The following is a 9,565-nucleotide window of genomic DNA, read 5'->3' as shown; positions in this document are numbered from 1 at the left end:
GACCTGTGAACCAGATCCTGCTCTGTGGACCTTTTCTGGATTTTACCCAGTGGAGCATAGGTCTCTCTTGGCCTAGGTGAGCCTCCTAAACAACCAGGCTGCAAAAAAGTTGAGGTCTTCAGCTCACCTAATGAATCATGGATACTACTTACAGTATAATGGCTAAGCTTTAACAGGATAGGTGAAGAGTACCCTCCCCTCCACTGTCAGGCTGTAGTCTGCTGGCTTGGATGCTTCTACTTGGATGGTAGATGCAGGTCAGACCCAATTTTCTGGGTATGTTCTCTTTAACCATGAGGTTATGAGATAAAGGGAAAGAAGCTCCTCTCCTGCCTGTATTTTTATTTACAGGAATATGGCTTCTGCTCAGCTTTTGAAAGAAGGGGCATAGTTGACCACCATAAAGAAGAAGCTCTAGGTTGTAGACCTGGGTAAAGGTAGTCACTGCCTGCTTTAAGCAGGGGGTTGGATTAGGTGACCTCCTAAGATTCCTTCCAACCCTAATTTTCTATGATTCTATGATTTTAAGTGCTGAATAAAATGCCTACGCCCAGAGATGGGAGGAATTTAAGATGCATCTCTGTATTCAGTGCTCCTCTGTTGGCTGCCATCACAGCTTGCTGCTTAGCTCGCTGGGTTTGTTGTTCCTAGTTATGAAGAACCTAGTTCTCTCTGGGTGTTGTGCAGGGAGGGTTGTAACGTGAAGCTTTCCATTTCCCAACAGGGACTGGGTGTGCCAGTGTGCTGTGCCATGGTGCTCAGCTCCCCATTTGGATCTGGGCCCAAACTCTTCTCAGTCTTAACAGGAGCTGGACACAGAAACCTAGTGGGATATTGAAAAGTCCTTGCCTGCATCATTAGTTATCTCATTTCCTTTCTCAGTTTGGAAACTTTGCATCTTGAGTCTTCCCTACAGAAATATGCACAGAGGTAGCAACTCACTCTATCCTGTCTCAAGTCAGGACTCTTTGCGAGTTTCTTCTGAGTAGTGATTTGCAGTGAGGGCTGGGGGAGGGGAGGAGAAGGGAGGAAACAGGGAAAAGAATGAGGCAGGGATCTGAAAGATCAGATCGGACTTGCACAGTCAGGTAGGAGCATTTGAGCAGGCCGAGTTTTTGCTAGGCTTGTTCCCGAATGGCAGTTGAGGGAGGAGCAAGAGAACAGGACTTGCCATTTCATCTCCTTATGAAACAGATATCCCAGTCCTGACCTGCAGGTCTTTGGCTGGGCTCCCAAAGAGCGCACACCTACTCTTAGAGTTGATTGGGAGCACCTTTGCCACAAGCTCGCAACTTGGGCATAATTATTTTGAAGTCTAAAATGTGCCCTTCTGAAGCTGAAGGTGGAACATGGAAGAGGTGTGGCATGAGTCTGCAGGCCATTGCGTGGGAATGGGAGTGACTTTACCCAACTTAACTTATTGATAAAAGAATGGCTAAAAGAGCAGTCTACTTGGCAGGGCTCTTATTTATGTGGTATATTCTCTAAAGCCCAAGCTGTGATTCTCTTATTGAAATGAGTTAGCAATGATCACTGTGATCAGAACAGCTTAGCAGTGTTCATCAAGAGTCAGGAAAACATGAAAGCTACATCCTCCAGATACTGTTTTTGGAGTTGTTAGCAGGTAACAAACATATTCTTAGAGAGGAAAGACTCAGTCAGGTTAATCAGACTCATAGCTAACACCTCTCTCAGTTGAATATTCTGCAGAGTATCCATTGTTCCTTTTCAAGCTGTATTTTCTCTGGGAGCCAAGGTTATAACTAAACATCTAGGTTGGACATTTCCTCCTCTTCCCCTCCTTTGGCATTTCTCCAAGCATGTGTCTTTCATCTTTGCAGTTAGCTGTAGGATAGTCAGCTCAGGCTATGCTGCTTCACACTTCCTCCTCTTCGCTAAGATGATCGCAGTATGTTGAGCATTCACTTGCCCGCATGGCTCAAGAGTGATCAGCATGTGAGGTACCCAGGCAACACATTTCCAATTCTTAGCAATATCATTCCTGCAGAGATGGATGGACCGAACAAGCATAAAAGTTACAGTGTGAAAGCTCTAATGCCAATTATACCAAGGGAAAGGTGCAGAGCTGAAAATAAATGTCAGCTTTCCAGCAAGGATTATATTACTCTAAACCTGGGAGTGTCTGAGGCTCTGAGATGAATCCTGAGCAGTACTGAGCATCTGTAACTTTCATCTTAACTGGAATGGAAGATGCTCAGCAGTTCCACTCAGTGGTTGGCCCTTTGAATCTATGCTGTGGGTAGAATTCTGCTCTCGGTGTGATAGACTGTCATGTTGATAATTCTGCTCGTCTCTCACTGTGAATGCCAGATGGTCACAATGGAAAGGATGGATGGCCTTGTTGGTAGGATGCTAGGTGAAGACTCATGAGTTCTTCGTTCCTCTGCAGGCTTTTGTGAATGAGCATGGGCAAGTCACTTAGACTTGGATCAAAAACATCTAGGTGCTGATCTTTGCTTTCAATGGGAAAACAAAATTGCCTCTGACATTCTGGGCCATAGTTCTGTGCCTCGGTATTCTAGCAGTTAAATAGGGATAATATTTTAGACATTTTTATTAAGGTGCTGTACAGGTTAGATGGCACAGTGGTTAGACTGTCTTGCTGCAGAACCATAGCTGTGAATTCAAGTCTTGCTCTTCACTTCTGCTGAAGGCTGCACTCCAAGTGTTGCGTCGGGATGGCACTTGGCCATTCAGGCTGGGAAGTCAAAAGCTCTTGGATCTGATGCTACCTCATCATTCCTCAGTGTGCCAAGCTACAGAAGTTGGTGTACCTTAACCACTATCTATGATTAGTCCATAAATAAGCTGATGGGCAAATAGACTCAGGACAGACCTTTCACTTTTCTAGAAACTGGAAGTTAAAACATTATTATGAGCTCATTACAGATATGAGGAGTAAATGGTTTAAAACGCATCAGAAAGCCTATTACAGAGGATAAGCAGTACTGCAAGTAATTTTTTAAGCTGCTGGATTCTAATACTAAAGAGTTGATTAGCCACTGACTGATAGATCTTTAAAAACAAATTAGATATGGATCCTTCGTATGTGACCAGTTTTTCCTTTCCTATTTGGAATGTGAGCTCCTAGGCACAGGGATTCTCTCCTACTGTGTAGATGTATATGTACAATGTCTGGGAACCTGGGGCCTATGAATATATCAAACCTGAGACCAGTTTTGTGACTCCAAGAGTCTGCTTTTGGCTTATACTGTTCAGTGAACTGATTACTCACCCGAGAGAAATGGAAAGGGAAATGGAAAACATAGCTATTCATAGCAAATTCTTACAATTTGTCCAGGATGTATAAAAGCATAAGTCAACATTTTAGAAAGGTGTATATGTTTTAGTCATTATGGTACTTTTGCCACCTAAAATAGAGATTAGGTAAAAGGAAACCCTCTGGTTTTTGGTTTGATTCCTTTATGCAGTGGGAAGTACTCTGGGCCAGGTTATCAACGGTTGCTAGATGCCTAAAGATGCAAATTGGTGCTTAGTGTGAATTTCAAAACCTTTTGAAAATCCCATTAGGCTCTAATTTACATCTTTAAGTGGTTGAATACCTTTGCAAATCTGTCCCATGGACATAGCCAGTAGCCTTGGTTTTCTTGCATGATCAGTCCATTTCTCTCCTTAGCTCCTGTGGTTCTCTGATAGCATCAGGAGAAAGAAATATTATCAAAGTCAGACTACACTCTGCAGCCAATTCCTGTTCTCCGTTACTCCATGCAAGACTATTGGCATTAATGAGGTGATATAGGTATAACTGAAGGTGACCTTGCAACCCAACCTCCCCCTGGAAGCCATGTATACCATACGATAATATACGCTTGGCTATTTCAGAGTGCTTTGCATCTTCAGCTCTCAAAACACTTCACACACGCGCATGTGCACGCATGCACAGAAGTACTGTTATCTCCATTTTACAGATAAAGGGGGAAAGGGCAAGGAGGAAGAGACCCACATAAGGCCACACAGCAAGCCAGTAGCAGAGTAGGGAGTTGAACCCAGTCCTGAGTCCTAGTCCAGAAAAAAAGAGACCTGCTTTTAGACTGTTTTTTCAGATGTGCCTGTTTCTAATTAGCTTTACCCTGTGGCACTTACTCACATGAGTATTTTCACCAAGGCTGTTGTGCATAAGGATTACTCAAATCAGTGCAGAAAGCAGGATAGGCCCCTAATATCACAGCTCACACTAACTTTAGGTTAAATCATCTGCCAAGTGCACTGGAAGAAACACTGTGCAGAAACAATTAATAGAAGTGTATTGCAAAGGAACTTTCCATTTCCTGCATTATTTCCCTGAAATTAGACCCAGTCCAAATCTATGATATTCCATAAGAACCAGACAAGAGGTCCCAACCAGCATCACTGAATATGCACGTACATATCAAAAGGCTGTCCCTGCCCCCAAGAGTTGCATACTCCAAATAGATGGGAGGAGAAATTATGGTGAAACAGCTCAGTGAGGCCTGTAGCAGAGGTTCCAGGTCCAATATCCTAGATCTAGCAACTTCTTGTCTAATGGGAGGAACTCTGATATACAAAGACATATTATAGAATCCATTATTTCAATACAAAGAACCATCAGGATGTTCCCTAGCAGCACCACGTGAAATAGCTTTTGGAAAATGATATTGTTGCAACACAGAAATTATATGCTTAATGCATGGGATGTTAGCTCACCTGGCCCTGCTTGAAATGCTTTGTTAATAAACAGAATGAATATAAAACCTGAAATTCCCTGTAGCGCTCTTCTGACATATTAAAATACATTTGCTTGCCTTTGTAAGATAATGCTCTATTGCTTTGTGAAGCAATACTAACCATTGTTAGTGTTGTCTAGGGAGTTTATAGAGTTTGCAATTTGCTCTCTGTTAGCACGATAACTTAACATGCAAAATGACTTGCATTTAATTTTACACCACTATTTGACACACGTGCATTAGCTCAGGAGGCAGCAATCTGCAGAAAGCAGACAGATATGCTATTTGCTTCATGCGGATACCATACATTCTGAGTTAACCTGCACAGTGAGAACCAATGTGCAGCTTTCATGACTGCCAGACTGACACATAAAGGCACGTGGCATGACTAGAAATAGTCCTGAGGCTTTGTTTCTAATTTTTTTTATTACATCTCCAGGGGTGAAAAAAAAACCCCGCACTGCAAGGTAGCAATGTGGGGAATGCCTACATGTGTATGTGACACTGCAGACAGGTCTGCAGAACCATATACCACATGGCTGTGCTCATCTGGCTGCAAACAAAATGGGTAATTGCATTATCAGCCAGGGACCAGGGGGTCAATGGATGGGGCTAATAGGAGGGGATGTATCTAAACATGTGACTCAGAGGAAAATGAAAGGATTTTGAAAGGAATCGGATGTAAGCCCACAGCTATGAACCATTATCTTTGGGAGAAACAGCAACCACTATGAGCACTGTAGGAATGAGCTGAAGCTCTGAGAGTGGCCATATGTTCAGCTGGAATTCAGACTGCCAGTCTTATGCCCCTCAGGCAACATTGGTGATTGAATCTCTGTCATAATATGAGCTGAAATATTTCTAAGTAACAGTCCCCTGGAGCATATGGCACTGGGCACTGCTGGGCAGTTTTACTGAATGCTTCTACTGCAGCTTTGGCCGCACATGCAGTCGAGATTATTACCCAGAATCCCCATTCCCTCAAACTCCAATGTTAGAATGTCAGTGACAATTGCAGGGGGACCTTGTTCAACCATTATTTAAGCCTACCTGCCATCTGCACATGTGCTACTGGGCATGGAGATCCTCTGCAGTGTACCTCCTGGGCTGCCAAAGATCATGGAAGCTCATAACCAAAATAGCTGGAAACCACAAAGTGGAGTTCAGAAGAAACCTTGGCGCTTGGTTTCTAGGCTCTGCTGCCTTTGAAATGTGGAGAGAAGAATTGTGTTTTTCAGCTGCTCTCCATTACGGGATCAAAGTACTGTACTGGTTTCTTTTGGCAGTAAAGGCCCATATCTGTAAGCTTTCATGAGTTTTGCATTATGACACGCTAACAAAACCAGGGGTGGATGGGCAAGTTACTGCAATATGGTGGCATAAAGAAAACCCTGGTTTGGCATGAGACGTTCAAGTAGTTCACCATGGTCAAGCGTAAAACTATATGCTAGCTACAGATGTTACACCTATCATGCTTTAAGCATGCAGAAAGCACTCTAAAGCCATAATTGAACAGACATTTATGGCTCTTAGAGCACTTTAAAAATGGTGGGCCATGCTCTAAGCTGACCCTTGATGGATGAGGTATTAGACTAAAGCGCTTTCTGTTAGAGCACTTTATCAAACATCTATGAGTCCTAAGTTAATAACCATCGAGGGTTAATATAGAGCATGATTTCTGCCATCCCAGGTGATGTTATGCAAGGCTGTGCTCTGGCTTTGGGCAGAGATCGTTTGCTTTGCCCAAGCATTGGGCTGAGCCCACCCCCTCAGCTGTCACTGACCCCAGCCCCACCTCCTCCCTATGGACAGCTGTGTGCCGTAGCTGGATGGGGAGGAGGGAGGAGAAGAGAGCCTCTCTCCCCACAGCCTTCCTGGCCTGTTGGCATGCCGTTGCCTGGCCAGAGGGGGAGGGCTGTGGGGGGAAGGGGTCTGGGCTCCCCCCCCCCAGCTGCTGCTGACAGTTGCCAGGGGCTTTTTGAACATCTGTATTTAGCCATAGTGTCTGATCATTCCTTAGTGGGAGACATCTACAAATGAAACCAGAAGGATTATCTTCAAATAAACAGTGGAGCATTCCACCCCAGTGCAAGGAAACAGGAATGACTATTCCAGAATTGGTATAGAATATTTTGTTACGATAGTCCTGGGACTGCAAGATTGTACTTTTCAATAGAAGCCACTTCAACATAGTTCTGCAATAATGCTTAAGTTTTTCATGTGTTGAAAATGATTTCAAAGATTTTAAAGATAAGAACATTAGAAAAAAAGCATTGCCATTTACTGGTTTAGATCACAGGTCCATCTAGGTAGGTTTCCTGTCTGATAAAGTGTCAGAGGGTGGAAGTTAAGAGGGATGGTGACCTAGGCATGTCCAGAATTTTATACCCCCTCCTCTTCCATTTTAGCTTCCAACACTCAGAGGTTCAAGAAGCTCTGATTCAGCAGCTTCAGCCCTATCTACCGTGATTACTACTTAGTGATGGACCTATCCTCCATGAATTGTCCCATCCACTTCTGAATAGTGAGTTCCAAAAGTTAATTATACACCCTGTAAAAAATGCTGATGCGTCTCTGATGTCAACAAGTCCACAGAACAAGTGCTATGTAGGCAGCAACTTTGCAAACTATGTGGCATTGCTCCTCTGTCCTCTCCACTATACCACTGAGCTGCGTAGAGAGAGAGAGAGTTTCACTGGGCTTTGTTAATATGAGAAAGCTGCATTGTTTTAATGTAAGGTGGAGATTGAAACTGGCGCAAACTCTTGTGTGGCCATTAATTTGGAGTGGTTTATTCATTTTAGATGAAATTTATTAGGAATAATTTTAAGTTAGTGGAAATAAGCCACGCTCAAGCCACAGTCAGGGAGTTTGTGCAGGGAATTGCACTATTGTAACTAAATGTTTTAAAATAATTTAACTTAAACATGTCATTTTATTATGTAGACAAACCCTTAGTTTCATTGACTATGAAATTTGGCATCTTCATCTAAGACCTTAAAATCAAAGTCCTTCCTGTTTTGCATGGACCTCAATGATGGAAGGAAGCAAATGAGTTACACTGTTTCATCTAGGGGTGGATCCAGAGGGGGAGTGGTGGCATTGTATCTATTCAGGCAGAAGCACTCTTGAGACCTGCTGAAGAGAAAGCAGTTTTAAGTACCTATGTGGCAAGTTCAGGTATCTCAGCAACAGGCTTGGAAGGGAGCTTGCAGCTAGACACCCTTATGTAGAAAGCTGAATGTCAAAGCACAGAGCCTTGCAATAGGGGAAAGACAACTTCCCTTAGCTACAGCTGGATGTTATTGTTTATGCATAAAATTCTCCTGCCAAAAAAGATGTGATTTAATCAATATCCACCCCCCACAGGAGTATGTCAATTCTTACACAAAAAAAAATCTTGATTTCTTTTTCCATGGGAACTGTCATAACTACATTTTTTGGTTTCCTATAGACCTAAATGAAATGGCATTCAGGATTTTTTTGATTAAACAAACTGAAAGCAAATGGCATTTTACGTTAACGCATCAATTTTGAAATGACAGTTTTCATTTAGACTTCAAATGTCTTTTTATTTAGATGGAAGAGCCAAAGTGAAATAACGTTGAAAGTTAAAATGTCCTGGTGGATAACAAAGAAAATACTTGATTCAGAACTTCTCAGGGGGAAAAATGTTGTTTTTTTCTGACCTATCTCTGATTGAGAGATGGTAGGTGTCTCGGACAGCCGGAGCCGACTCGAGATGATTCAAAAATCACTCTGTTGTTTGGGCGGGCTGGTGAATGGAGAGGCAGACACAGCTTATTGGTTGCAAAAACTTTACTTATGCCTCTTGTAGCCGCGACGCAGGTGGTCCGGTCGCTTAAACAACTATGTGAGTTGCTCCAGCTGGCAAGGCTCAGACCAGCTAATCCGTCCACAAATTAAGCCCGCAGGGAAAGGGTACGTCGAGGATTGCGCTCGGCGACGGGGAGAAGAATCGATAGGTGATAGGTCTATCGATCAGCTCAGCTGCAAGTCAGATCTCTTTAGAGGCACTCTGCAGCGTGCTCAAAGTTCTCCGACTTGGGCAGAAGTTGCACGAAATTTTAAACGGCTAGCAAGCCAATTACTAGCCGCCACGTAGGAATAATTTATAACTGACCAATAGCGGGACACAAATTTGCATTCAAATGGCGGGAACTCTCTTGCACCGGGGTTTTTCTGTTGCAACAAAAACCCTTTGCTGTGCAAGAGGCTCTCATGTGGCGGGAAAATTCCATCGTGCCGAGGCACCAAAATCACTGGGTTGTGACATGCCCCCTTGCCGAAGGCATAACTGGAATTTTAGACACATGAGCACATTATAAGGCATCTTTGTTTCAGGATTTACTGATCTGGCGAAGCTTAAACAACCAATATATATACATAAACAATTTTATAGACCGGTATTTTTAACAAACTATAGAATATAATAACTTAAACATATAACAACAACTATTGATCATCGTCTGATTGGAGAACATCTGTTTGGGACTCCCCTCGTTTATTAATCAGTCCGTCTTCTCCTATAACAGACAATGCCAATTAAAATATTTAATAAGATGAGAGAAAACAGCATCAGCAAGTCCTGAGCGGATGGACATTCGCTGCATCAGTGTCTCCTTTATAGCCGTCACTCTATTGACTCGAATGAACTGTAGCTTGGTGCTCGATGGATCTCACAATCGAGCGGCTGTAGATTACCGCTTTGCTGAGGTTAGACCTGTAAAGAAAAGAAAACGACAAAACAAAACAAAACAAAGCACAAGAGACTCATAATTGGATTCACTGTAAGGATACTGGGTGAACGTCGGAAC

At 43.0% G+C, this 9,565-nt stretch overlaps 1 long non-coding RNA gene across 1 annotated transcript in view; it reads left to right on the top strand.

Moving 5' to 3' along the window:
* Positions 1-7,152: 7,152 nt before the first annotated feature.
* Positions 7,153-9,565, top strand: part of LOC112550957 — a 147,128-nt gene continuing 144,715 nt past the window's right edge. Inside the window, exon 1 of the long non-coding RNA XR_003095044.1 lies at positions 7,153-7,251. This is a non-coding gene — a long non-coding RNA (uncharacterized LOC112550957). The remainder of the gene's footprint in view (positions 7,252-9,565) is intronic.

This window comes from Alligator sinensis, unplaced genomic scaffold (genome assembly GCF_000455745.1).
Source record: "Alligator sinensis unplaced genomic scaffold, ASM45574v1 scaffold989_1, whole genome shotgun sequence".
Lineage (NCBI taxonomy): Eukaryota > Metazoa > Chordata > Crocodylia > Alligatoridae > Alligator > Alligator sinensis.
The sequence above is the reverse complement of the archived record's forward strand: the minus strand, read 5'-3'. Positions and strand labels throughout refer to the sequence as shown.